Here is a 26,654-nt window from a genome sequence, read left to right as displayed (position 1 = left end):
TGGCATCAAGTAACATTTAAACAGCATAATGAATGACATTTAATGGCATTGCTATAACTACTGAAGAAAGTTGAAGGTGACGTCTTGGAGGGTTCAACAGCCAATTACGACAGAAGCTGAAAATATCTTGAGTTGTTAATGTTGAGTTCTAGCTGGAGCAGGGTTTCTCAGCCTCGGCACTGACCCTTAGGTTTAGTTGGTTCTTTGTGTGAGAGACTATCTTGTGCATTGTAGGAGGTTTACCAGCATTGCTGGTCAGTACCACTAGATGCCAATAACATTCCTCCATCAAGGGGCTACAACCTAAGGGCAAAAAATGTCTCTAGACATTATCACATGTTCCCTATAAGACAAAGTCATCCTAGAAGACAAAGACAAAGAGAGAAGCAATGAGCTAGAGAAATGTCAGGCATATGGCTGACAGAGACACAGTGTGGAGGAAAGAAGAAGCTAACTGGAAATATGTGGGATGAAGAGGGGTCCAGGCAGAAAAGGCCATAATGATGGTGAGCATCAGATTCTGTATGAGTGAGGGGGTAGAAGAGTTGAAACAATAGGGATGTATGATTAATTTGACATGTCCACTTAACTGGCTAAGAGATGTCCAGATATTTAGGGATGTTTGTGAAGGTACTTCCAGAAGACATTAGTACCTGAATCAGTAGATTGAATAAAAATTATGGTCCTCACCAATGTAGGTGAGCCTCATCCAATCTGCTAAGGACCTGAGTAGAACAAAAGGTTAGAGAAAGGAAAATTTGTTCTCTCTGCTTGAGATGGTACATCCATCTTCTGACCTTGGATAATGGGTCCCTGGTTCTCAAGCCTTTGGACTGGCATGATATTAAGTCACTGGATTTTCTGGTCTTCTAGCCAGTAGATGGCAGATCATAATTGTGTGGGCCAATTCCTATAATCAATCAATCTATCTATCTATCATCTATCTACCTATCTATCTATTCTACTCATATCCGTCGTATTGGTTTTGTTTCTCTATTACAGAGTACTGTCAACAGCACTAAATAGAACATGGTATTCAGAAGACCTGGGTTTGAATTTTGATTCCCTGTGTGGGACCTTGAATAGAACATTCATCTGCTGAGTCATAACTACTTTTGTAAAATGAAGGTAATATTACTGGTTACTCAGTTTTGTTGTGGACTTCAATGAAATACTGCATATTGAATTACTTTATACAATGAAAACTTATTAACAAAAATAAAACTTTTGTTAAGCTCAAGAATATGAGAAGGAAAGAACAGTAAAGGGTAAAACAAAGAGCCCTAGCTATTCCATGTGAATGCGCTGGAACATAAGCCACACTTCAGAGATGAGCAGTTTACAAAACCTCAACTTTTTAAGGCTTGTTTCTAAAAACTTTCTAATGCTTTCAGTGTTCTCTGCATAATCCTGATGGAAGACAGATTTTGAACAAAATCAGACTAGAGAGTTTGGATAGTAGCCTAAAATTATGTGTTCTTTTTGTGTTCTGTCAATTTAGAAATAGGACATTTCTGGTTTATTCTGATGTGTTTAAATGTGTGTAATGTACAGCTATATTTGGGCCTGAAAACCCTGTGTTCTTACCACCCTTGTCATCTACACGGACTAAAAATACAACACTTTTCCGAAAAGGTTTCAATGCTTAGATCCTGCCTGACTTTTATAGTCAACCTATAAACTGCAGATAATATAGGTTTACAATGGAAATGCTGACAGGCACTTAGGTCTACGAGATCTAACTTGCTGGCCCCGACTTGCAGCCCTTTATGATGCCACCACAATAAGTTATCCAGGATGATCTTTCAAAATGAAGGGCTCCAAGAAGGTGAGTTTTGGTGAATTCATGCCATCAAAAACAAGACATTTTGACATTGAATTATTTAATGCAGTACTTTCTTGGTCCTAATTCTGCATGGATGTCAGACTGTTTCTACTTTTAAATCAGTCACGCTATCTGAAGAAATGCTTTGGGAAATCATTTTTTTTTAAATGTGTATAAGTTATTACAACTGTTCCTTTTGACTAAATCAGCTTTGAACACCTGTGTGTCCGCCTTCCCCATGGTCTACTGGGGTCCTGATTGTCTTACTGATCTTCTGACCTATTTGTGTTTGCATTTCATGGGTAGAGAAAAAGCTTCATTCTGGCTTATTCTTCACATTATAGATCTTACTTCTCTATGTGTATAGAGAATAGACCTCCATGTGTTGACAAAACCATCAGAATGGCAAGACCAAGAGAAAATAATTTCATGCATGTATTAGAAAAACATTTTATGTTGCTTTTTTTTCTCGGTTTTCTTAAATAGGAAAACTGGTTACAAGGGCATACTGAAGTGTAACAAATTCAACAAATTCTAAGTTTCACACTATTTCCATTAATATAAAAACTTCTTCGCACTTTGAACTTCAGAGCTGGCACCAAGCTACAGTGGCTACCGATTTTTAATCTTTTGGAGCTTTGCGTGCATGGCAGAAGTGAATATTAGAAGATAGCAAGTCAATATAGAATGCCTTCTAATATAATTTCTAAAACCACTTACTAAAGTTTTTTATGTAAAATATAAAAGATATAATTTCTGTATATCTATACATGGTGCCATAATCACTTTTCTAGTTTATCTTTCTTGCCTGTTAAGTTGTAAAGTAATGCACATGTTTGTCTTTGAATGAAAAGATGCATATTAAAAGAATCCAGGAACCTTGAAATAATTTTTTCAGTTAGATACTTATTCCTGCCTTTTAAACATGTTCACATGAAAAGAGAAAGCTATTCAATGTCCCTGATACAATATTTTTACTTTTTTGAACTCACATCTTCATTTACTAAATCTTATTATCAAATAAAATTTGTTAGAGCATCAATGTAGAGGTTCCTTTTCAATTATTTTTTTGAAGTCTTTATGTTGGGATTTTGGCATTCTAAACACGAAAGCCTTTTTATAGACTCTATTCCTTTTTAAAATCTGCTATACTATTCTGAGCATTGTGTGTATTGCCCATTGTTTGTTTGTAGACCTTCCAGGCATTTTCTCCAGGACCATACAAATTAGATCCCAAGGGACTTTTCTACTGAGTACCTCTTTCATTGCTGATTTCTTCTATTTATTTCTAAAAACGTGTTAATACTGGATAGTACGAAGAGATTGAGTGGATGCCAGGATTACGTTGCATGAATACATTTTCAAGAAAAGAGATTCACTGCAATTTTTAAGCCAACTGTATGCAAGCCAGGATTGGGGATGCAGTGAAGTAAGGAAAGAATGTATCATGACTTTGATTTTTATGGAAATCCTCTATTTTTTATGTTGTGCTTTGTGTGTTTGAGTTGCACCATCCCGCCATTGCCAGCCTTACTTGGAAATGATCTGCTCTATTTTAAGCTGCTGTTTCTATTAGTTCTAAGACTATTGTGCGTGCAAGCATGTGTGACTGTGTGTGTGCACGCACACATGTGTGTGTATAAGTACACATATGGGAGGACAGAGACAAGAAAAAGCCAGAAAGTGAGCTCATTGTGAGACACGAGAACTCTCTATTTTCTACCACCTTTTCTATAGCTTTTGTTAGTTTTCACTTTGGCCCAATCATTGCCACCTTTCTCTTCAGGAGTCCTCTGTTATTTTTACTGGCAAGACTTCCAACATTTTAAGCTGTGGCTGCTTATAATCTACAACTGTACATTCAACATAATTTATCTCTATCACCTAAATTTCAACATTATGATTTGGCTTAAGACTCTCACCATTATTATCATTAACAAGGCAAAGCAGGGTTAAATATTGCTTTGTACATTGCAATATTTTTGTGCACTACATTGCTTCTTTTTTTAAACATTTATTTATTTATTTTTGACATATTGTATTATATGCTGATATTAATTATCTAATTTTTAAATATTTTTATTATGTTAGTCAATGTATGGTAGGTCATTAGTTTTTGCCATAGTGTTCTTTGATTCACTGTTGGCATGTAACACCCAGTGCTCCATGCAATACATGACCTCCTTAATATCTATCACCGGCTCACCTATCCCCGCCCCACCCCCCGAAACCCTTAGTTTGATTCCCTCAGTCCATAGTCTCTCTTGGTTCATCTCCCCCTCTTCTTGCCCCCCTCCATTTTTCCCTTCCTTCTCCTAATGTCCTCTGTGCTATTCTTTATGTTGCATAAATAAGTGAAACCATTTGTCTATTGAAGGGCATCTTGGCTCCTTTCACAGTTTGGCTATTGTGGACATTGCTGCTATGAACATTGGGATGCATATGGCCCTTCTTTTCACTACATCTGTATCTTTGGGATAAATACCCAGGGGTGCAATTTCTGGGTCATAGGGCAGCTCTATTTTTAACTTTTTGGGGAATCTCCATGCTGTTTTTCAAAGTGGCTGCACCAAGTTGCATTCCCACCAACAGTGTAAGAGGGTTCCCCTTCTCCACATCCTCTCCAAGGATTTATTTGTGAGAACAAGAGAGAGAGATCATGAATGGGGAGAGGGGCAGAGGGAGAGTGAGAATCTCAAGCAGACTCCATGCTGAGCATACAGCCTGTCTCCAGGTTTGATCTTATGACACCTGTGTGCATACTGTACATACTTTTCTATATCTTGATTTTTGTTTGTTCGTTTGTTTTTATGTTATATTCTGGTGATGTTACCATATCAGTTCATAAAGAGGGTCCTCATTCCTTTTGTACAATTGTATTACATTGTACTTCATTATGCAATGGTAACTTACAAACTAGGTCATTTTCTTTTAATTAAAATTTAATTAAAATTTGATTATTATTTAAGGAGACATTTAAATATTATGGTAATATATAAAAATATATTCCTTGAATCCCACAACTCCCTCTCTCTGAGTTCATATTTGGAGAATATATTTACTCAACTGTGCTCGGTATTAAGGTTTTTTTAAAGCACTTCCCTCTCATGGAATTTCCAAACTAAACCCCAGAGTATAAAATAATTTGGGAACGTCTTCCTTTTCTCCTACCAGCAAACATTTTCCCTATTAATTAGTGTTGCCCTCTCTGTCCAAAAGAAATTGCACCAAGGTTTTCTAAATCAAACATTCTACTGAAGGATATATTTAGTTTTTGGACAACTTCTGATTTTGTTTAAGAACCCTGATGAATTAATGTCCAACGTCATGGATCCTTCTATAAAGTCATGTGTGGTTCTCAGAATGTGCTTTTACCCTCTGTCTAGGACAGTCTCCTCCCACTGGTTAATTCACTCTAACACTGACCTCTTGCTCTCCTTCTCTGAATAACATCCTCTTATATACTCCCCTTGCGGACAGAATGAGGGGGTTCTCGTTTACATTAAAAAAACATGGTGTGCTTAGGTCAGTCTAGGCACTTAACCACTTGGAGTAACTCATTGTTTGCCCTACTCCTGTCTAATTGGAGGCCTGTGCCACTCCTTCCAGTACCTTCAACAACTGAACACAGTACCCAGCAGGAGATGCATTGAAAAGTTGTTGTACATATGGATTATTAATTGTGTCACATTCATTTTTATGTTCCAATATGCCTAGCAAACGTGTAAATAGAGACAGGATATCAGGCATCTTTCCTGAACTGAAAGGTTTAGAGGCTAAAAGGGGCATTACCATCTATTTAGTTTCACTTAGCATTGATACTTCTGTTTTTACTTAATGTTATGCGGGGGGGAAAAGATCTTACCAAAATTGTTCAGTTATAGAAAATGGATATGAAACAGACCCTATGGGTTTGGAAATACAATAGTAATAGCACATTACCCAGAGATAATAAGATTTTGTTTATCTCTTTTTCATAGCCTGCAGTTAAAGTATTCTTTCTAGGTCATTCTGTTAAGAATTCTGAAGGGTTCTCATTCGTTGAGTTGAATAGAATGTAGAACTTTCCCTCTGATTCAAAGAACAAAAATTTTTCTTAAAAAGAAAAAAAGTTAAGGAATTATAGAAAGATGTCTATGCTCTCCTATACTTAGAACATTGAGAAAAGAAATAAAAATTGTTCTTAGTAGATTGAATTCTTATGGATTTTGGACATTTTGAATGTGATTTTCTTTGATTATTTTAGCAAGATTTTCATTTTTTTCTGCCTAAGTATTATATTACCCACTCTGAAATACCCTCATGAAGTTTATAAAATTCTTGCATTAATTACTTGAACTTCAGAAAATAACATCTGGTCTGTAAACTATGAATAGTAGAAACATATTTTTAAGAGCAGCATGTAGACTTTCTCTGTTTTAAAATTGGATTGAATATGAATATGCTATATAAGAAAGTACTACACGTAATAATTTTGTGGTAGAAGTGAACCATGTACTTCCTTCTAGAAGGATATAGGTAAAGTTGTTCGCCAAAAAATAATGAAGACAAAATTTTTTCCTCCATAGGACCACTGTATCACTTTGGCTTATACCTAAACCCTCTTCATAAATTCTCTGTTATGAATGGCCTCTCAAAATAATAATTCTTTGATATTGAGAAAAGTCAGTCTTGAATCTGGTGTCTTCTTAAATTTCATAGGTAATAAAAGAGTAATCCTAACTTTTCACCTTAACTGAAATAGTAACATCAACAATACATTTTGTTGTTTGCTTCTTTCTGTTCCTAAATTGTAGAGATGATTTACTTTCAGCAAACCCATAAGAGATGACGTCACTATAATTACATTACTTACATTTTTATAATATTAATGTAAAAACAATATTATTCCAATTATTACATATAATATTTTAATATGCTTCTCTTTGGTGGAATGGTTCAAATTTTTTCTTAAATACTCTGGATATCTTCTGGTGGCCTCTCCACACCCACTCTCCACGCAGTTCTACCTGCCTTCTGCCTCCAAGAGTCCCAGTATACAAATTAAATAAGTGGGTTTGTTTTCTGATTTCTGGTCAACCTTGTCTAATGGGAGCCATCTGAAGGACATGATGGTAGAAGGAAATTGAGTTGTGGCTCTTAACTCGTCTCCCTGTCAGGTGTGCATAGGCTGACTTGATCTGTCCGGCAAAGATGACAGCTCCTCTCAGGCAGCCCTCTCAGGACCAGGATGTCTCCAGAGTTTATGTAACAACGTCTCATATTTGCCCCTTCAGGCTTAGATCAGAAGCTACTCCCTGTTACTAGCCTTAGCTATTATAAGACCCTTCATTGCTTTTCCTGAACCCTGCCTCCAGTTCTGTAAATTATCCTGTTAAACTCTTCTCAGAATGCCCAATTTCAGTGAGCTGTCTGCTTCCAGACAGAACTCGGACTGGTATATCCACTACCTTTGCATATCATCTGTTGCAATTCAGTCCCTTAATTTATGTGGAGATTTATTAGTGTTCACATATGGTATCCGAATAGAATATCAATAGAAAAATAATAAATAATAGAATAAAATAGAATATCTGAATATTCATGGCACAAGTACAAATGAGAAATAGCCATACGAGATGGACTGTCTGTTTATAGGCTTTGTCCTCTATAAACTTTATTCAGAAGCAGAGTATCTCATTCAGAGTCACATTTCTCATTTTTAGAACACGATTATAATTAACTTGTCTCTGTGTTTGCCATAGCGAAGACATTTTATGAACTACAAATTGGAATGCAAGAGCTTAAAAGCACACTAACAGGGGCACCTGGGTGGCTCAGTCAGTTAAGCATCTGCCTTCCGCTTGGGTCATGATCCCAGGGCCCTGGGATCTAGCCCTACATTGTGCTCCCTGCTCAGTGGGGACTCTGCTTCTCTCTCTCCCTCTCCATCTGTGTACTCTCTCTCACTTGCTTGCTGGCTCGTTCTCAAATAAATAAATAAATAAATATTAAAAAAAAAAAAAAAACACACCAACAGCAAAATTTAGCGACATGACAGCCAAACACTAAGAAAGGTGACAGAACATATAAATAGAAGACACAAGCCTTAAAAAACACAGCTGTCTAGAGCAAAAGGAAAAGCAAACATTTCTAGACACCTTGATAGACACTGGAAGCATCGTTGCCCTCTAACCCAAAGGATGAACTCCTGTCCATTTGATGATCCCAAGCTACATTGTACTATGCCTAAGAACACAGGCACACAATATGTGTTAGAAAATAAAACAAAACATGATGGCTTGTTAAACTTTTTCTCTAAGTAGAATTATTTCATTTTCCAGGGAATAATAAATTTACATCAGAATTTACAGGCACATATGCATCCCTCATATAAAGACTGAATATTATGAACTTAATTCAATGCTATTTTCATTTATTCTTTTTTTTATAATTTATTTTTATTTATTTTCAGCCTAACAGTATTCATTATTTTTGCACCACATCCAATCATTTATTCTTTGGTTTATAACTTCTGTCTATGTATTCATTCTATCTACTATCTTAATTTTTGACCATTTCAGCATATCTGAGTGTGATCTTTACAACTATTTGGTTTCTCAGTTTCCTAACTTGTTCTTCAATAACCGTGTCCTTCATCCTCCACATGCTAGACCTAGCAATTATCATCATGTACAGACGTCATTATATGTATTTCATAAATTAACATTCCATGACCATCATATCTTATTTTTCAGCTCACTCAATCTATAACAGCAATTCTAATGAACCTAAATTCCAAGACCAGTCATTATAATCTCTTCCTGGAACACCTGTCCCTCCTCAGTGAGGTAGGCTGAATAATGGCCCCACAAAACCGATCCATCTCCTGATCCCTGACCTGTGAATGGCACTTGAAATGACATAAATAAACAAACTCACTTTGCAGATGTGATTAAATTTAGAATCTTGATATTAAGAGATTATTCTGAGTTTTCCATGTGGATCCTAAAGGCAATCACATGTTTCTTTATAAGAGGGAGGCAGGGAGAGATGTGACACACCAAAGAGGAAAAGGCAATGTAGCCACATGGCAGAATTTGGAGTAATGCAGCCACAAGAAGCCAAAGAGTTCTGGCAGCCACCAGAAGCTGGAAGAGGCAAGAAGTGGATTTGCCTCTAGAAAAATTATGGCTCTATTGACACCCTGATTTCAGCTCAGTGGTACTGTGAGAGAAGAGATTCCTGTTTCTTTACATCACCATATTGGTGGTAATTTGGTTGAAATTATAATCCTGGTTAAATCCAACCTGTGTATTCCACATCTACATCCATGTAACTGAATGTGATTGGGTAAAAATTGCAAGCAAGTTGACTGGTGATACATTAAATTCAGACACAGATCCTGTCTGCAATTAGCTAGTAGGTCCTCAATGTTTCCAACAGTCCTATTCTACCTGCTAGTTTATCCAGACATCTAGGTGACTTGCACACCTTTTGACTCCTCAATCTTCAATACTCCCACCCCCATCTGTACTCTCAGCTGACAATCTTCTTACTTCACTTAGAAAATTCAGACTAGAATGAAATTTCTACTGAATGTTATTATGGCTAAGTCCTGACAGATTTTCTTTTTCTTTTTTGTAAGGCACGTGCCTGGCTTGAGTTTTGTTTGTGGAGGCATCCATTTCAAAGAGACCTCTATTTCAGAGACCTCCATCTCAAATAAATGAGTTGCTAGCCATGTAACTAGATAAAGAGCCAGGTCACCTTCCTGCACTGAGGCTCCTTTGATTTTGAAATCTTGGTTGATTTCTATAAACTGACCATTTGGACATCTTGTCTTTCTCTTGCACTTTAAATTTCCATGTTTATGGTTGAAATTCACCAATAAGGAGTGAGCTTGCAAACCCCTTGGCCCCCACTCTCTGTTGCACTAAAACCCTGGCCCCTGTGCATACACTCTTGTGCTCATTCTCTTTCCCTCTCTCTCTCTGACCTCCATGTGGGTCCCCAGGTGTTGCTATGTAATTTCCAGTTCTTCTAAGTAATAAACTGTTTTATCCCCCCAAAGTTTCCTGATTGCATCAAAGTTTTCCTCAGGGCATCTTGCAGTCATAAGAACCACAAGAGCCAGTCTCATCACAACATTGGCTATTATAGGCTGTAACTAGCCCAAAACCCATGTCACCTCACCTTCCTCTACTCATAAACTTTGTCCTCCTGTCCAGAACCATAGAATATGTATGATCCCATCTAGGTACAAACCTTGCACTTATGTATTATAGCCTACTCTTGCTTGTCTATTGCAGGAAAGCAGTACTCTCTAGCCTATATCATCATCCTTTTCTTCTTTACCAAAGTGCTACATTTACTACTGGCATTTCATTCATTAAAATCCTTTACATTCACTTATTATCTCTCAGAATGACTCCTCCAAGAATTACCTGTTTTCATTACTCAAATCCCCCTTAGTCTCTGTTAATGTGTTTGAATCCAGGTATCAGTTCCCTTTAAACTGCTTTGCTAAGGGTCACCAGTGACCTCTGTATTGTTAAATCCAGCAGTCAATGTTCAGTCTTTATGTTTCTCGACTTTTCAGCCATGTTTGATAGAGTTGTATATTTCTTTCTCCATACTTTATTCCCCACCTGGCTTCCAGAATATTACATTCTCTGGTTTTCCACCAACTTCATTCTCCTTTCTGCTTCTTAATGCTGGAATATCTTTTTTTTTTTTAAAAAAAGATTTTATTTATTTATTTGACAGAGAGAGATCACAAGTAGGCAGAGAAGCAGGCAGAGAGAGAGGAGGAAGCAGGCTCCCTGCTGAGCAGAGAGCCCGATGTGGGGCTCGATCCCAGGACCCTGGGATCATGACCTAAGCCGAAGGCAGAGGCTTTAACCCACTGAGCCACCCAGGCGCCCCCAATGCTGGAATATCTTAAGTCCTCTACTCCTTGTATACTTTCAGTTTCTAGATAATCTTTCCAGTCTCATTCCTTTAAATACCATCTATAGGCCAATGACCCCAAAGTTGCTTCAACAGTCAGTATCACTCTCCTGAACTTGCATGTCACATACCTACCACCCTCCTCCATGACCCCACTTGGATTACTAGTAGGTCTGCTAAACTCAAAACTTCTTCATCTCCACCTCCCTCAAATGTAATCAAACTGCAGCCTTCCTTATCAAAGTTGATGAAAACTCCATCTACCACTTGCTCAAGTCCAGAACATTGGAATTATTGATTTCTCTCCTTCTCTCACATCCCTCATCTATTATATCAGGTTGCCTTCAGAATATGCCTTGAATCTCAATCTTCACCACCTTCTTTCCACCTCCTTTAAGCTATCATTTTATTCCCTTGACTTGGATGGCCTAATAACAGGTTTCCCTATGTCCATACTTCCCCCCCATAGCATAGCAGCTCTCTCAACACAGGAGCCAGTGTTCCTTTTGAATGTAGGTCAGAAAATGTCATTCTGCCCAAAACATTCCTATTTTCACTTGGAGTAAAACTGTAAAAGCTTGCAATGGCCTACAAGGTCCTACATGATAGTTCTTTGTTACCTCTTTGAGCACATCTCTTATAACTTCCATTTCATGTATTTTCCCAGATACTGCCCCTTGTAGTTTCTCAAATATACTCAGCACATCCTTGCCCCAGGGCCTTTGCACTGACCATTCCTTCGGGATATAACTCTACCTAGTTAATTCTCATGGCTAAACTCCTCACACCCTTTAAGTAATTTCACTTGAAATCCTTCTCAGTAAGGTCTACCTTCACCGCCTCTTAAAAAGCATATCATCTTAAACTCTTAATTCTCCTTGCCCTGTAATATATTTTTTATTTCCTAAAGAATTCATCACCCTCAAATATACTACACAGTTTGCTTAATTTTTATGTACATAATATATTGTCTGTCTCCCCCTTCTGGAACGTAAACTCTTCAAAGGTGGTATTTTTGCTTTGTTCACTGATGTCTTATAAGCACTTCATTGTCTGGCACATAGTAGGTGCTAAAACATTATATTTTAAGTATCAATTAAGATTTGCTTAAGAGGTATACATACCTGTGTGAAGGCGACATGTATAATGACTACTACGTTCTGGACGATGCTGTTTTTGTTCTCAAACCAGTATAGCCACGTGGAGGCCCTAGTCTTCAGAGCCCACCCCAAGAATGTACACTCCAGAGGAGGGTCTGCATTTGCGATTATGTGAAGGGAGGACTTTTGGGGACTGCCATTCTAAATGTCATGATATCATGTAGGAATTTAAAAAGCCAAAATACTAATTATTTCTTTCTAGTGTGTAAAAGGAATGTTTTTAAAAAAACAAAACCCAACTCTTTGAGGATTTTTATCAACTCTTTACTCAGTATATAGGTCACACTCCCAAGTATGGAAGATAGTTTTTATACTTAATTACAGTAGGGACTTATTCCCAGTCAAAGCAATAGTCACGACGTCATATGGAACCAATAAATATGGATTGTTTTTAATAAAGGGAAGACTGTCAATAAAGCTGTCCGTTCAGTTGCAAATATTTGGTTATAAAAGGTATAGCCACTGATATTCTTTCATGTTTAGAAATTCTTTCTGTTATTATTCAAAAAATGTTTTTAACCATGCTAATAAACTTCTTTGGAGATAAAAAATAGAGTTGCTTAAGAGGTATAAAACTTTTATCATGAGAGATATAATGAGTATAAATTAATATTATAATTTTAATAATTCATATTAATCTATGAGGCTAATATTAAGAATTCTCATCTCTTCAAATATTTTAATTTTGAGCAAAAGCACATTATTAGCATAGTGTGATATTTTATTATTTTGGCCTGGAAATTCACTACTTTTATTTTGAAATTTCTGTCTTAAAAATTATTTTGAAAAAAGGAGAAAGCTCCCTTCTTAATCACAAAACCTATGATTGCCATGCTCAAAGGATTATATAATACTAATCAGTTTGGTCCTGTATAAACTTGGATTTATACAAATTACCTGCACCCGTAGCATTAGAATGTCAGAGAAGCAGAGAAGCAAAAACTAATGTTATTGAGTATCTAGCTTCTGTCTTTCTGGTATTGTGCATCCTACTTCCACTCTTAAAGTCAGCTTGTTTCTCAGCACTGTGATAGGTGATTTACATATGCAGTTTCAAATAATTATCTCAACAATTCCACCAAATAAGTAACATTATATGCATTTTACAGGTGAGAATACTAAGTTGAGGAAAGTTGGTGTCATTGGCTTCAAGTGGCACGAATAGAAGAAGTTAGAACAGAGTTAGAGGTAGGGGTCCATGATCTCAAAGTCCATGTGGTTTCCCACCATAGTGTGAGAGGTAACTGCTAATTTATGTAGGAGGCTAGATTCAAATACCGTTTTTAACTTAGGGATACTCCTTTTCAAAAATGCAAGTACCCACAGTGAATGGAATGATGGTTCTATAGCAGCTGTTTTTGATATCCATTCCAGAAACTCATGCATTCTGAGCATAACTTGTTCTCAGCTTTTAAGACCCCTTTTGCTGCTCATCATCCAGAACTTTACCTTAGCTTTTATCATATGACATAATAAAATGCAGATGTAATACATGTTTTTCATCACTGGATATGAGACCAACCATTGATGTTGGCCCTTCCAAGAAGACTCAAATGCACACAAACACACAAACAAATTTTCCAAAAGGAGAGAAAATTTCATGTTATCTGCAAGAATATAAGGTTAAAATAGACAGTAATGAAGAAGTCTGGTCATATTCAAACACTCGGAGGCCACCCTTAGGAATGAAACGTTCATTTAAATGATAAAAATTTATAATTTACCCTCGCTATTGTGAAATGTCACTGAGGAGGTCTCCAAACAAATATGCTTTGTGGTGGGTGATTGTTATGAAAAATATGAAGGGATAGTTTTTACATTTTAAGATATTGGGAATAATAGGATAACCCCAGCTGCAGTTTCAGAGCTTAGAAGATCTACAGGATGACGGTCTAACGCTCCTCAAATATCGTTCCTGGATTTTATTTGTAGTTATTTAAATGTGAGTTATTCCTTATGCATATTTACTCTGAAGTTAACAAAAAAGGATTGCATTTCAAAGAAAGAAAACATCATCTTTCCCCCACTGCATTTGGTTAACACTATAAACAATCTATCTAAAATTATTTTCTAAAATTAAGTTTAGTGATTCTCAGCAATAAGTGAAAGGAATGAAAATTAAACAAAGAAAGGAATTAAGAAGTAATAGTAAAAATGAGAAATATTTAGTTTTATGTGGGGGCTATTTATATTATTCAAATCTAGCAAAACAGGCCTCAGATTTTTTGAAATATGTTTGATTTTTGAGAAATAGTGTTCCTTAATACAATTGTTTAAAAAATCTGATGATGCATGAATTTCTGAATTTTTGAGATTTTTGTTACGAGAATTTTTTTCCCAAGAATTCTTCTGTTCTGATTTTTTTTTTTGTTTTGTTTTGTTATTTGTTTTCAAGTTTTAAATATTATATTAATTTCAGGTATTAAATAAAGAGATTCAACAATTCTATACATAATTCCGTGCTCATCATAATTACTCTTAATCCCCTTTAGCTGTTTCACCCATCCTCTCAGCTGTAACCAATAATTTACTCTCAATATAGTCTGTTTTTTGAGTTTGTCTCTTTTTCTCTTCATTTGTTTTGTTTCTTAAATTCCTCATATGAGTGAAATCATGATATTTATCTTTCTCTGACTTATTTTACTTAGCATTATACTCCCTAGATCCATACATGTTGTTGCAAATGGCCAGATTTCATTCTTTTTATTACTGAGTATTATCCCTCTGTGCGTGTGTGTGTGTGTGTGTGTGTTCCACATCTTAGCCATTCATCTATCAATGGACATGTGAGATGCTTCCATAATTTAGCTATTGCAAATAATGCTGTGGTAAACATAGGGGTGCATATATCCCTTCAAATTATTGTTTTCATATTTGTTGGGTAAATAGTCAGTAGTACAATTAATGGATCATATGATAATTCTATTTTTAAGTTTTTGAGAAATTTCTATACTTTTTTCCACAGTAGCTGCACCAGTTTGCATTCCCATCAACAGTGTAAAAGTGTTCCTCCTTCTCCGATCCTCACCGATTTTTTCTTGTTTTTTATTTTAGCCTTTCTGACAGGTATGAGGTGATATCTCATTGTGGTTTCAATTTGCCTTTCCTTGATGAGGAGTAACGTTAGCATCTTTTCATCTTGTCATTGGCCAACTGTATGTCTTCTTTAGAGAAATGTCTGTTCATGTCTTCTGCCCTTTATAAATTGAATTATTTCTTTTTTCCTTTTTTTTTTTTTTGATTGTTGTTGTGTGTGTGGAGTTGAATAAGTTTTTTACATGTTTTGGTTATTAACCCCTTATCAGATATGTCATTTGTGAATATCTTCTCCCATTCCATAAGTTACCTTTTAGTTTTGTGATTGCTTCCTTCACTGTGCAGAAGTTTTTTATTTTGATGTAGTCACAAAGTTTATTTTTACTATTATTTCCCTAGCCTCAGGAGACATATCTAGAAAAATGTTGCTAAGGGCATTGTCAGATAAATTACTATTCATATCTCTTCTAGGATTTTTATAATTTAAGGTCTATGTTTAGGTCCTTAATTCATTTTGAGTTTATTTTTGTGCATGGTGTAAGAAAGTGGCCCTGTTCATTCTTTTTCATGTAGGTGTCCAATTTTCCCAACACCAGCTGTTGAAAAGGCTATTTCCCTTGTCTTTTTTCTTCTTGCCTCTTTTGTTGAAGATTAATTAACCATATAGTTGTAGGTTTATTTCTGGGTTCTCTGCTCTCTTCCATTGATCTATGTGCCTATTTTTGTGCCAGTATAGTAGTATTTTGATTACTACATCTTTATAGTATATCTTAAAACCTGGGATTGTGATGCCCCAATTTTGTTCTTTTTCAAGATAGTTGTGAGTATGCTGGGTCTTTTGTGGTTCCATACAAATTTTAGGATTATCTATTCTAGTTTTGTGAAAAATGCTATTGATATATTGATAGAGATTACATTTAATTTGTAGATAGCTTTGGGTAGTATAAACATTTTAACAATATTGTTATCTCAAGTCATGAGCATGAAATATCTTTTCATTGGTATCTTCAGTTTCTTTCATCAATGATTTTACAGTTTTTAGAGTACGGGTCTTTTACTTTGGTTAAGTTTGTTCCGAGGTGTTTTATTATTTTTGGTGCAATTGTAAACAGGGTTGTAGTCTTCTTTTTTCTTCTTGCTACTTCATTATTAAAGTACATAAAAGTAATGGATTTTTGTACATTGATTTTGTGTCATGTGACTGGCCTTATTGAATTTATTTATCAGTTCTAGTAGTTTTTTGGTGGAATCCCAGGATTTTCTGTATATAATGTTATGTCATCTGCAAATAGTGTAAATTTTACTTCTTCCTTACCAGTTTGGATGCCTTTCATTCCTTTTTCTTGCCTGATTGCTGTGGCTGAGCCTTACGGTACTATGTTGAATAAAAGTGCTAAGAGTGGAAATCCTTGTGTTGTTTCCGATCTTAGGGGGAAAGCTCTGTGTTTCACTATTATGATGTTAGCAGTGGGTTTTTCAGATATGGCCTTTATTAAGGTATTTTCCCTCTAAACCTACTCTGTTGAAGGTTTTTATCATGAATGAATATTACATTTTGTCAAATACTTTTTTTGCATCTATTACAGTGTTCATATTATTTTTATCCTTTCTCTTGTTGATGTGATGTATCACACTGATTGATCTGTAAATACTGAACCACCCTTGTATTTCAGGGATAAATCCCACTGAATCATGATGAGTGATTTTTTTTTTTTTTAATGTATTGTTGGATTCAGTTTGCTAATTTTTGTTGAGGATTTTTGGATCTGTGTTCATTGGAGATATTGACCTGTGTTCTCTTTTTTTGTAGTGTCTTAATCTGGTTTTGGTATCAGGGTAATGCCAATTTTATAGAAAGAATTTGGGGGTTTCTGTTCTGTTTCTTGGAATAGCTTATGAAGAATAGGTATTGACTTCTTTAAATGTTTGGTAGAGTTTACTTGTGAAGCCATCTGGTCTTGGACTTCTGTTTGTTGGAAGTTGTTTGATTACTGATTCAGTTTCATTGTTGGTAATTAGTTTGTTCAAATTTTCTATTTTTTTCTGCTTCACTTTTGGGAGGTTATATATTTCTAGGAATTTAACCATTTCTTCTAAGTTATCCAGTTTGTTGGCATATAACTTTTCATAATATTCTCTTAAAATTGTTTATATTTCTGTGGTGTTGATTGTTATTTCTCTTCTTTAATTTGTGATTTTATTTGAGTCTCTCTCTCTCTGTCTCTTGTTGAGTCTGGTCAGAGAATTAACAATTTTGTTGTTCTTTTCAAAGAATCTGCTTCTGGTTTCACTGGTCTGTTTTATTGTGTTTTCAGTTTTCCATTTCATTTCTGTTTGAATCTTTATTTTATCCTTTCTTCTACTGATTTGGGGTTTTATTTGTTCTTGTTTTTCTAGCTCTTTAAGTATAGAGATAGGTTGTCTGAGCTTTTGTTTGCATCATGTGGTACAGGCCTCTGTCGGAGCTGCTTGCACACTGCCAGGCTTGAGGCATCACTTGGATGGTTGCTGGCCAAGGCCATACTGGAGGGGGTAGGTCCATTGGAGAATGCAGTGGTGGGGCACACCATATTAGCAAGCTTTGCTTAGGTCTCTTGATGGGAGGCAACCTGGAGCAGTGTTAGAAAACTCCTGCTGCAGGGTTAGAGTTGGTGAGTCTGCAGGAGAACTTGGGAAGCAGGTATGTGGTGTCAGCACGGTTTGCATGGGTCTCCTATGAGAGGAGACCAGGAGCCGAGGCCCGGCCAGAAGGGAAATGTCTATAGGAGAACATGAAGGTGTGGTGCTCTGTTAGCAATTTAGGTAGTGGGTGTTGGAGATACACAGCTTCCTGAAGGTATCTGCGTGTCTAGGATTGTCATGGGGGAGGGAATGACACCTGCCATCTTCTTTATTCTTGGAGGAGTGTCCTAAAGATCCCTGCCCATCCAGTCCATACTCTGAGATTAGTAAATAAATCTTCCTATATATACCAGGTGTTTCTCGAACTACTTCTTCTATGCTGTATCTCCATGGGGCTGTTTGCTGAGCTGTCTCCTTAAGGTCAAGGACTCCATTTCCTCTTGCCTTTCTGGATCTTCCAGAGCTGAGCCAGCTGATTTTTAAGGTTCTAATTTTTAAACCCCACTATTGTAAAAAACAAACAAAAAAACAAACTCTCAACAGTAGGCCCCTCTGGTTTTCAAAGTCAAATGTTATGAGGATTCATCTTCCCCATGGGGGTTCTCTGGGCCTGGGGTGCTTGGCATGAGGTCTATTTCTATCCTGCTTCTGTATCCACAGTGTCCCTTCTTCCCATGCATAGTCCTAAGGGTCCATTTATCTCCCAATCTCATCACACCTCCTACCCTCTTTGATATGGTCTCTTCTCGACATTTAGCCTTGTCTCTATACTCCATCTGTCAGTCTTGGGATCATTTTCTGGGTTGTTTACCCTGATCTGGGTGTTTTCTGGTTGTATTCAAGGTATCAGATGAGCTCAGAGTCCTCCTCCTCTGCCATCTTCCCTGGGAGTCCTCTATTCTATTTTTAAAGCAGCTTTACAGAGATATAGTTTACATCCTATAAAACAGATCCATTTCATATGTACATAAATAGCTTTTGGTATGTTTGCGGTGTTGGGCCTCCATCTCCATAATCAGTGTTAGAGCATTTTTATTATTTCTGAAAGAAACCCCATAGCCTTTAGCTATCATACCTCCCCACCAAACATTGTATCCCCTGAAGTCCTAGGCAGCCACTCATCTATTTTCAGTCTGTAGATTTGTGGATTTTGAACATTTTATATAAATGGAATCATAGATTATATGTGGTTTTTAACTGGCTTTTGGGTAAGCATGTTTTCAAGGCTCATCCATAATTGTAGTGTATATTAAAACACATCCCTTTTTATTGCCAAATAATATTCCATTGTGTAGACTTATTATATTTTACTTATCCATTGATCAGGACATTTGACTTATTCCTACTTTTTGCTCTGATAGATGTGCTACCATGAACATTATGTACAGATATTTGAATGGGCATGTTTTCATTTCTCTTCCATACAGACTTAAGAATGGGGGTTCTGGACCATATAGTAAATCTACAGTTAGCATTTTGAAGAACTGCTAGATTCTTTTACTAAGTGGCTACATTATTTTACATTTCACAGTGTATCAGAGTGCAATTTCTCCACATCCTTGTCAATACTTATTATTATCTCTTTTTTGGTATAATGGATCTAGTGCATGTGATTGGTATTTTATGATGATTTTGACTTTTGTTTCCCTGGTATGTAATATTGTTTAACATCTTATCATTTGCTTATTGGCTATTTGTACATTTTCTTTGGGGGAATTTCTATTCAAATTCTTTATCTTTATTTTAATTACATTAGTTGCCTTTCTGTTATTAAAGAGGGCAAGTGTTCATTATATATTCTAGACACAAGTCTCTTAGATATATAATATGCAAATATTATTCCCATTCTATGTGTTGTTTTTTTCACTTTCTTGATGGTATCCATTAAAGTGCAAAAATATTTACTTTTATGAAGCCAATTCATTCTTCTGTCATTTGCACTTTGAAAAGATTTGTTGAAGAAATAATTCCTCTACTGGTTGTCCTGGTATTTTGATGAAAGCCAATTGATCATAAATATGGGAGTCTACTTCTGGGGACTCTCATTTCTTATTTCATTGATCTAAATATCTACCCTTATGTACCATATTATCTTAATTACTATAGTTTTATAGTAAATTCTGAAATAAGGAAGTATAAGTATTCCAACCTTTTTTTTTTTTTTTAATGGTTTAGCTATTCTCTACCCTTACATTTCCATATGAATTTTAGGTTGTTTTAAATATACTCTTGGAGACTCTTAGGTGGCTCAGTCCATTAAGCATCCGCTTTCAGCTCAGATCATAATCCTGGGTCCTGGGATTGAGCCTCATACCTGTCTCCCCACTCAGTGAGGAGTCTGCTTTTCCTTCTCCTGCTCTCCTCCCCCAACTCATGAACACTCTCTCTGTAATAAATAAATAAATAAATAAAATTTAAAAATATACATACACATTCTCTTCCAGGAATTAGTATATTCCCTGGGCATAATTTGCCTTCAGCTTTAAAACCACTTCATGTGGAGTCTCTTTTGTTTGTTTCGGTCTGTCTTTTGTTGATATTGTCATTACCATCTATCAAAGAGTAAAGACCAATTTAGGATATAAACCAATGTTTCATGATTCTTTTCTAATATTTTTTTCTTTTCATTCTCTTTCTCTCCTTCTCTTTCTCTGAAATTTGTGGCCTTGAGTTGTCCCATTTTGTTTAACTCCTATTAGTTTTTTTTTCCTGAGTTTTAAATTTTTGTTATTTACTGGAGTTGGGAAATTCTGTGTCAACTATTGTGGTAACATCTACCTAGATTATTTTATTTTAATTTATTAATTATTTTTATTAATATATAAAGTAGTATTTGCCCCAGGGTACAGGTCTGTGAATTGTCAGGCTTATACACTTCACACTCACCATATCATATACCCTCCCCAATGTCCATAACCCAGGCACCCTCTCCATAACCCCTCCCCTCACCCCAGCACCCTCACCTTGTGAGATGGAGAGTCTCTTCTGCTTTGTTTCCCTCCCGATCCCATCTTGTTTCATTTTTTCCTTCCCTACCCTCCAAATCCCCCAACACTACCTCTCAAATTCCTCATATCAGGGAGATCATATGATAATTGTCTTTCTCTGATTGACTTATTTTGCTCAGCAGAATAACCTCTACTTCCATCCATGTCATTGCAAATGTAAGATTTCCTTTCTTTTGATGGCTACATAGTATTCCATTGGATATATACCACCTCTTCTTCATCCATTCTTCTGTTGATGGACCTCTAGGTTATTTCCATAGTTTAGCTATTGTGGACATTGCTGCTATAAACATTTGGGTGCATGTGACCCTTGGATCACTACATTTGTAACTTTAGAGTAAATACCCAGTAGTGTGATTGCTGGGTCCTAGAGTAGCTCTATTTTCAACTTTTTGAGGAACCTCCATGCTGTTTTCCAGAGTGGTTGTACCAGTTTGCATTCCCACCAACTCTGTAGGAGGGTTCCCCTTTCTCTGCATCCTCTCCAACATCTGTCCTTTCTTGACTTGTCAATTTTAGCCATTTTGACTGGTGTGAGGTGGTATTTCATTGTAGTTTTGATTTGTATTTTCCTGATGCCGAGTGATGTTGAGCACTTTTTTATGTGTCTGTTGGCCATGTGGATGTCTTCTTTGCAGAAATGTCTGTTCATATCCTCTGCCCATTTCTTGCTTGGATTATTTGTTCTTTGGTTTTTGAGTTTGATAAGTTCTTTATAGATTTTGGATACTAGTCCTTTATCTGAGATGTCATTTGGAGTATCTTCTCCCATTCTGTCAATTGTCTTTTGGTTTTGTTGACTAATTCCTTTGCTGTGAAAAAGCTTTTGATCCTGATGAAGTCCCAATAGTTCATTTTTGCCCTTGCTTCCCTTGCCTTTGCTGATGTTTCTAGGAAGAAGTTGCTGCAGCTGAGGTCAAAGAGGTTGCTGCCTGTGTTCTCCTCAAGGATTTTGATGGATTCCTGTCTCACATTGAGGTCTTTCATCCATTTTGAATCTATTTTTATGTTCTGTGCAAGGAAATGGTCCAGTTTCTTTTTCTGCATGTGGCTATCCAATTTTCCCAACACCATTTGTTGAAGAGACCATCTTTTTATAATGGGACATTCTTTCCTGTTTTGTCTAATATTAGTTGCCTGTAGAGTTGAGGGTCCATTTCTGGGCTCTCTATTCTGTTCCATTGATCTATGTGTCTGTTTTTGTGCCAGTACCATACTGTCTTGATGAATATAGCATTGTAATAGAGCTTGAATTCTATAATTTTAATGCCACCAACTTTGGCTTTCTTTTTCAACATTACTCTGGCTATTCGGGGTCTTTTCTGGTTCCATATAAATTTTAGTATTATTTGTTCCATTTCTTTGAAAAAAAATGGATGGGATTTTGATAGGGATTGCATTAAATGTGTAGATTGCTTTAGGTAGCATAGACATTTTCACAATATATGTTCTTCCAGTCCATGACCATGGTATGGTTTTTCATTTTTTTGTGTCTTCCTCTATTTCTTTCGTGAGTACTTTATAGTTTTCTGAGTACAGATTCTTTGATTCTTTGGTTAGGTTTATTCCTAGGTATCTTATTGTTTTGGGTGCAATTGTAAATGGGATCAAATCCTTAATATCTCTTTCTTCTGTCTTGTTTTTGGTATATAGAAATGCAACTGATTTCTGTGTATTGATTTTATATCCTGACACTTTACTGAATTCCTGTATAAGTTCTAGCAGTTTTGGAGTAGAGTCTTTTGAGTTTTCCACATAAAGTATTATATCATCTGCAAAGAGTGAGAGTTTGACTTTTTCTTTGCTGATTCAGATGCCTTTAATTTCTTTTTGTTGTCTGATTGTTGAGGCTAGGACTTCTAGTACTATGTTGAATAGCAGTGGTAATAGTGGACATTCCTGCCATGTTCCTGACCTTAGGGGAAAAGCTCTAAGTTATTCATAGAATATCCTAGAGAATGATATTTGCTGTGGGTTTTTCATAGATGGCTTTGATGATATTAAGTATGTATGATCCATCCATACACTTTGAAGAGTTTTGGTCAAGAAAGGATGCTGTACTATGTCAAAGGCTTTTTCAGCATCTATTGAGAGTAGCATATGGTTCTTGTTCTTTCTTTTATTAATGTATTGTATCACATTGATTGATTTGTGGATTTTGAACCAAGCTTGCAGCCCAGGAATAAATCTCACTTGTTGTGGTGAATAATCCTTTTAATGGAATGTTGGATCCTATTGGCTAGCATTTTGGAGAGAATTTTTGCATCTGTTCATCAAGGATATGTCTGTAATTCTCTTTTTTTGATGGGGTCTTTGTCTGGATTTGGGATCAAGGTAATGCAGCCTTATAAAATGAATTTGGAATTTTTCTTTCCATTTCTGTTTTTTGAAACAGCTTCAGAAGACTAGGTATTAATTCTTCTGTAAATGTTTGGTAGAATTCCCTTGGGAAGCTACCTGGCCCCAGACTCTTTCTTGGTGGGAGAGTTTTGATGACGACTTCAATTTCCTTGCTGGTTATGGGTCTGTTCAGGCTTTATATTTCTTCCTGTTTCAGTTTTGGTAGTTTATATGTCTCTAGAAATGCATCCATTTCTTCCAGATTGTCAAATTTGATGGCATCTAGTTGCTCATAATATGTTCTTATAATTGTTTGTATTTCTTTGGTGTTGGTTGTGATCTCTCCTCTGCCTTTCATGATTTTATTTATTTGGGTCCTTTCTCTTTTCTTTTTGATAAGTCTGGCCAGGGTTTTATCAATCTTCTTAATTCTTTCAAAGAAGTGGCTCTCAGTTTCATTGATTTGTTCTACAGTTCTTTTGGTTTCTATTTCATTGATTTCTTCTCTGATCTTCATTATTTCTCTTCTCCTGCTGGGTTTAGACTTTCTTTGCTGTTTTTTTTTTTTTCCAGCTCCTTTATGTGTAGGGTTAATTTGTATACTTGAGACCTTTCTTGTTTCTTGAGAAAGGCTTGTATTGCTATATACTTTCCTCTCAGGACCGCTTTTGCTATGTCCCACAGATTTTGAACAATTGTGTTTTCATTTTCATTTGTTTCCATGATTTTTTTTCAATTCTTCTTTAATTGCCTGGTTGACCCATTCATTCTTTAGAAGGATGCTCTGTAGCCTCCATGTATTTGAGTTCTTTCTAACCTTCCTTTTGTGATTGAGTTCTAGCTTCAGAGCATTGTGGTCTGAAAATATGCAGGGAATGATCCCAATCTTTTGGTACCAGTTGAGACCTGATTTAGAACCCAGGATGTGATCTATTCTGGAGAAGTTTCATGTGCACTAGAGAAGAATGTGTACTCTGTTGCTTTGGGATGAAATGTTCTGAATATATCTGTGATGTCCATCTGGTCCAGTGTGTCATTCAAGGCCTTTATTTCCTTGTTGATCTTTTGCTTGGATGATCTGTCCATTTCAGTGAGGGGGGTGTTAAAGTCCCCTACTATTATTGTGTTATTGTTGATGTGTTTCTTTGATTTTGTTATTAATTGGTTTATATAGTTGGCTGCTCCCACATTAGGGGCATAGATATTTAAAATTGTTAGATCTTCTTGTTGAACAGACCCTTTGAGTATGATATTGTGTCCTTCTTAATCTCTTATTATAATTTTTGGCTTAAAATCTACTTGATCTGATATAAGGATTGCCACCCCAGCTTTCTTCTGATGTCCATTAGCATGGAAAATCGTTTTCTACCCCCTCACTTTAAATCTGGAGGTGTCTTTGGGTCTAAAATGAGTATCTTGTAGACAGCATATTGATGGCTTTATTTTCTTTATCTATTCTGATACCCTGTGTTTTTTGATTGGGGCACTTAGCCCATTAACATTCAGAGTAACTCCTGAGAGATATGAAATTAGTGCCATTGTATTACCTGTAAGGTGACTATTACTGTATATGGTCTCTGTTCCTTTCTGGTCTACTTTTAGGCTCTCTCTTTGCTTAGAGGACCCCTTTCAATATTTCCTGTAGAGCTGGTTTAGTGTTTACAAATTCTTTTAGTTTCTGTTTGTCCTGGAAGCTTTTAATCTCTCCTTCTATTTTCAGTGATAGCCTAGCAGGATATAGTATTCTTATCTGCATGTTTTTCTCGTTTAGTGCTCTGAATATATCATGCCAGTTCTTTCTGGCCTGCCAGGTCTCTGTGGATAAGTCTGATGCCAATCTAATATTTTTACCATTGTATGTTACAGACTTCTTGTCCTGAGTTGCTTTCAGGATTTTCTCTTTGTCACTAAGACTTGTAGGTTTTACTATTATATGACAGGGTGTGGACCTATTTTTATTGATTTTAAGAGAGGTTCTCTGTGCTTCCTGGATTTTGATGCTTATTCCCTTTGCCATATTAGGGAAATTCTCTACAATAATTCCCTCCAGTATACCTTCTGCCCCCTCTCTCTTTCTCCTTCTGGAATTCCAATTATTCTAATATTGTTTCATTTTATGGTATCACTTATCTCTCAAATTCTCCCCTTGTGGTCCAGTAGTTGTTTCTCTCCCTTTTGCTCAGCTTTTTTATTCTCCATCACTTGGTCTTCTATATCACTAATTCTCTCTTCTGCCTCATTTATTCTCGCAATAAGAGCCTCCTTTTTTTTTTTTTTTTTTTTTTTTTTTTTGCACCTCATTAGTAGCTTTTTTAATTTTAGCTTGATTAGATTTTAGTTCTTTTATTTCTCCAGAAAGAACTTTTATTTCTCCGGACAGTGTTTCTCTAATATCTTCCATGCCTTTTTCAAGCCAAGCTAGCACCTTGAGAATTATGATTCTGAACTCTAGATCTGACATGTTACTAATGTCTATATTGATTAGGTCCCTAGCCATTGGTACTGATTCTTGTTCTTTTTTTGTGTGTGTGGTGAGTTTTTCTGCCTTGTCATTATACCCAGATAAGAATAAATGAATGATAGAATAAAGTACTAAAAGTGTGGCAAAGACCCCAGGAAAAATATACACTAACCAAATCAGAGGAGACCTCAAACTGGGGGGAGAAAAAAGGGGGTTAAAAAGAAATTAAAAAAAATATATATATATATGTGTGTGTGTGTATACATATATGTATATATACATGTGTATATATATGTGTGTGTGTATATATACACACACACACATATATAAGACTGGTGAATAGAACAGAGCCAAGCCACCCACTTGATTTTGGGTGTATTTTGGTCTTGGAAGAAAATACCTCCCAAAATTTTAAAGAAAAAAAAACTTATATATATACAAAAATAAGGGTAAACATGATGAAGGGATAGAATATGACTATAAAGATGAAAATTTTTAGGGCGCCTGGGTGGCTCAGTGGGTTAAGCCGCTGCCTTTGGCTCAGGTCATGATCTCAGGGTCCTGGGATCGAGTCCCACATCGGGCTCTCTGCTCAGCGGGGAGTCTGCTTCCTCCTCTATCTCTCTCTCTACCTGCCTCTCTGCCTACTTGTGATCTCTCTCTGTCAAATAAATAAATAAAATCTTAAAAAAAAAAAGATGAAAATTTAAAAAAAATTTCTAAAAAAAGAATTGATAAGATAAGTTGGTTGGAAAAAGAAAGAAGAAAATAGGAGGGAGAGAATGTGCTCAGGCAGGAGGCTAGAACAAAGCCCTGTGCTAGTTTTAGGGTATATTTTGACCTATTAGAAGAAATTGTGTCCCAAAATTTTTAGAAGGAAAAAAAAACCCTATATGTATACAAAAATAAGGTTAAATATGATGAAGGATAAAATATAACTTTAATAAGGAAGGTTAAAAGGATTTTTTTAGAAAGATATTGTTAAGATAAACGAGCTAAAAATGTTAAAAGAGGAAAGAGGAAAAGTTTAAAAATTTTAATTTAACTTTGCAAGACTAAAGGACCATGGGGAGAAAGCCATAAATTCCAAGCATTGGTTTCTCCTCCTCTGGCATTCTGCTGTTCTCCTTGATCAGTGAGTTTGGCTGAATGTTCTTGTTGATATTCTGCAGGAGGGGCTTGTTACAGCGATTCTCAAATGTCTTTTCCCAAGGCAGGTTGCACCGCCCTTGCCAGTGGCCACGCTAAGAAATCTGCTTTAGTTTGCTCTT

At 36.1% G+C, this 26,654-nt stretch overlaps 1 long non-coding RNA gene across 1 annotated transcript in view; it reads left to right on the top strand.

Annotated features, from left to right (window-relative positions):
• Window positions 1-26,654, top strand: part of LOC131820548 (uncharacterized) — an 85,738-nt gene that overhangs the window by 11,636 nt on the left and 47,448 nt on the right. Inside the window, exon 2 of the long non-coding RNA XR_009349684.1 lies at window positions 1,003-1,128. This is a non-coding gene — a long non-coding RNA (uncharacterized LOC131820548). The remainder of the gene's footprint in view (window positions 1-1,002; window positions 1,129-26,654) is intronic.

The sequence above is a fragment of the Mustela lutreola genome, chromosome 18 (genome assembly GCF_030435805.1).
Source record: "Mustela lutreola isolate mMusLut2 chromosome 18, mMusLut2.pri, whole genome shotgun sequence".
NCBI lineage: Eukaryota > Metazoa > Chordata > Mammalia > Carnivora > Mustelidae > Mustela > Mustela lutreola.
This window is presented reverse-complemented; position numbering and strand designations above follow the sequence as displayed.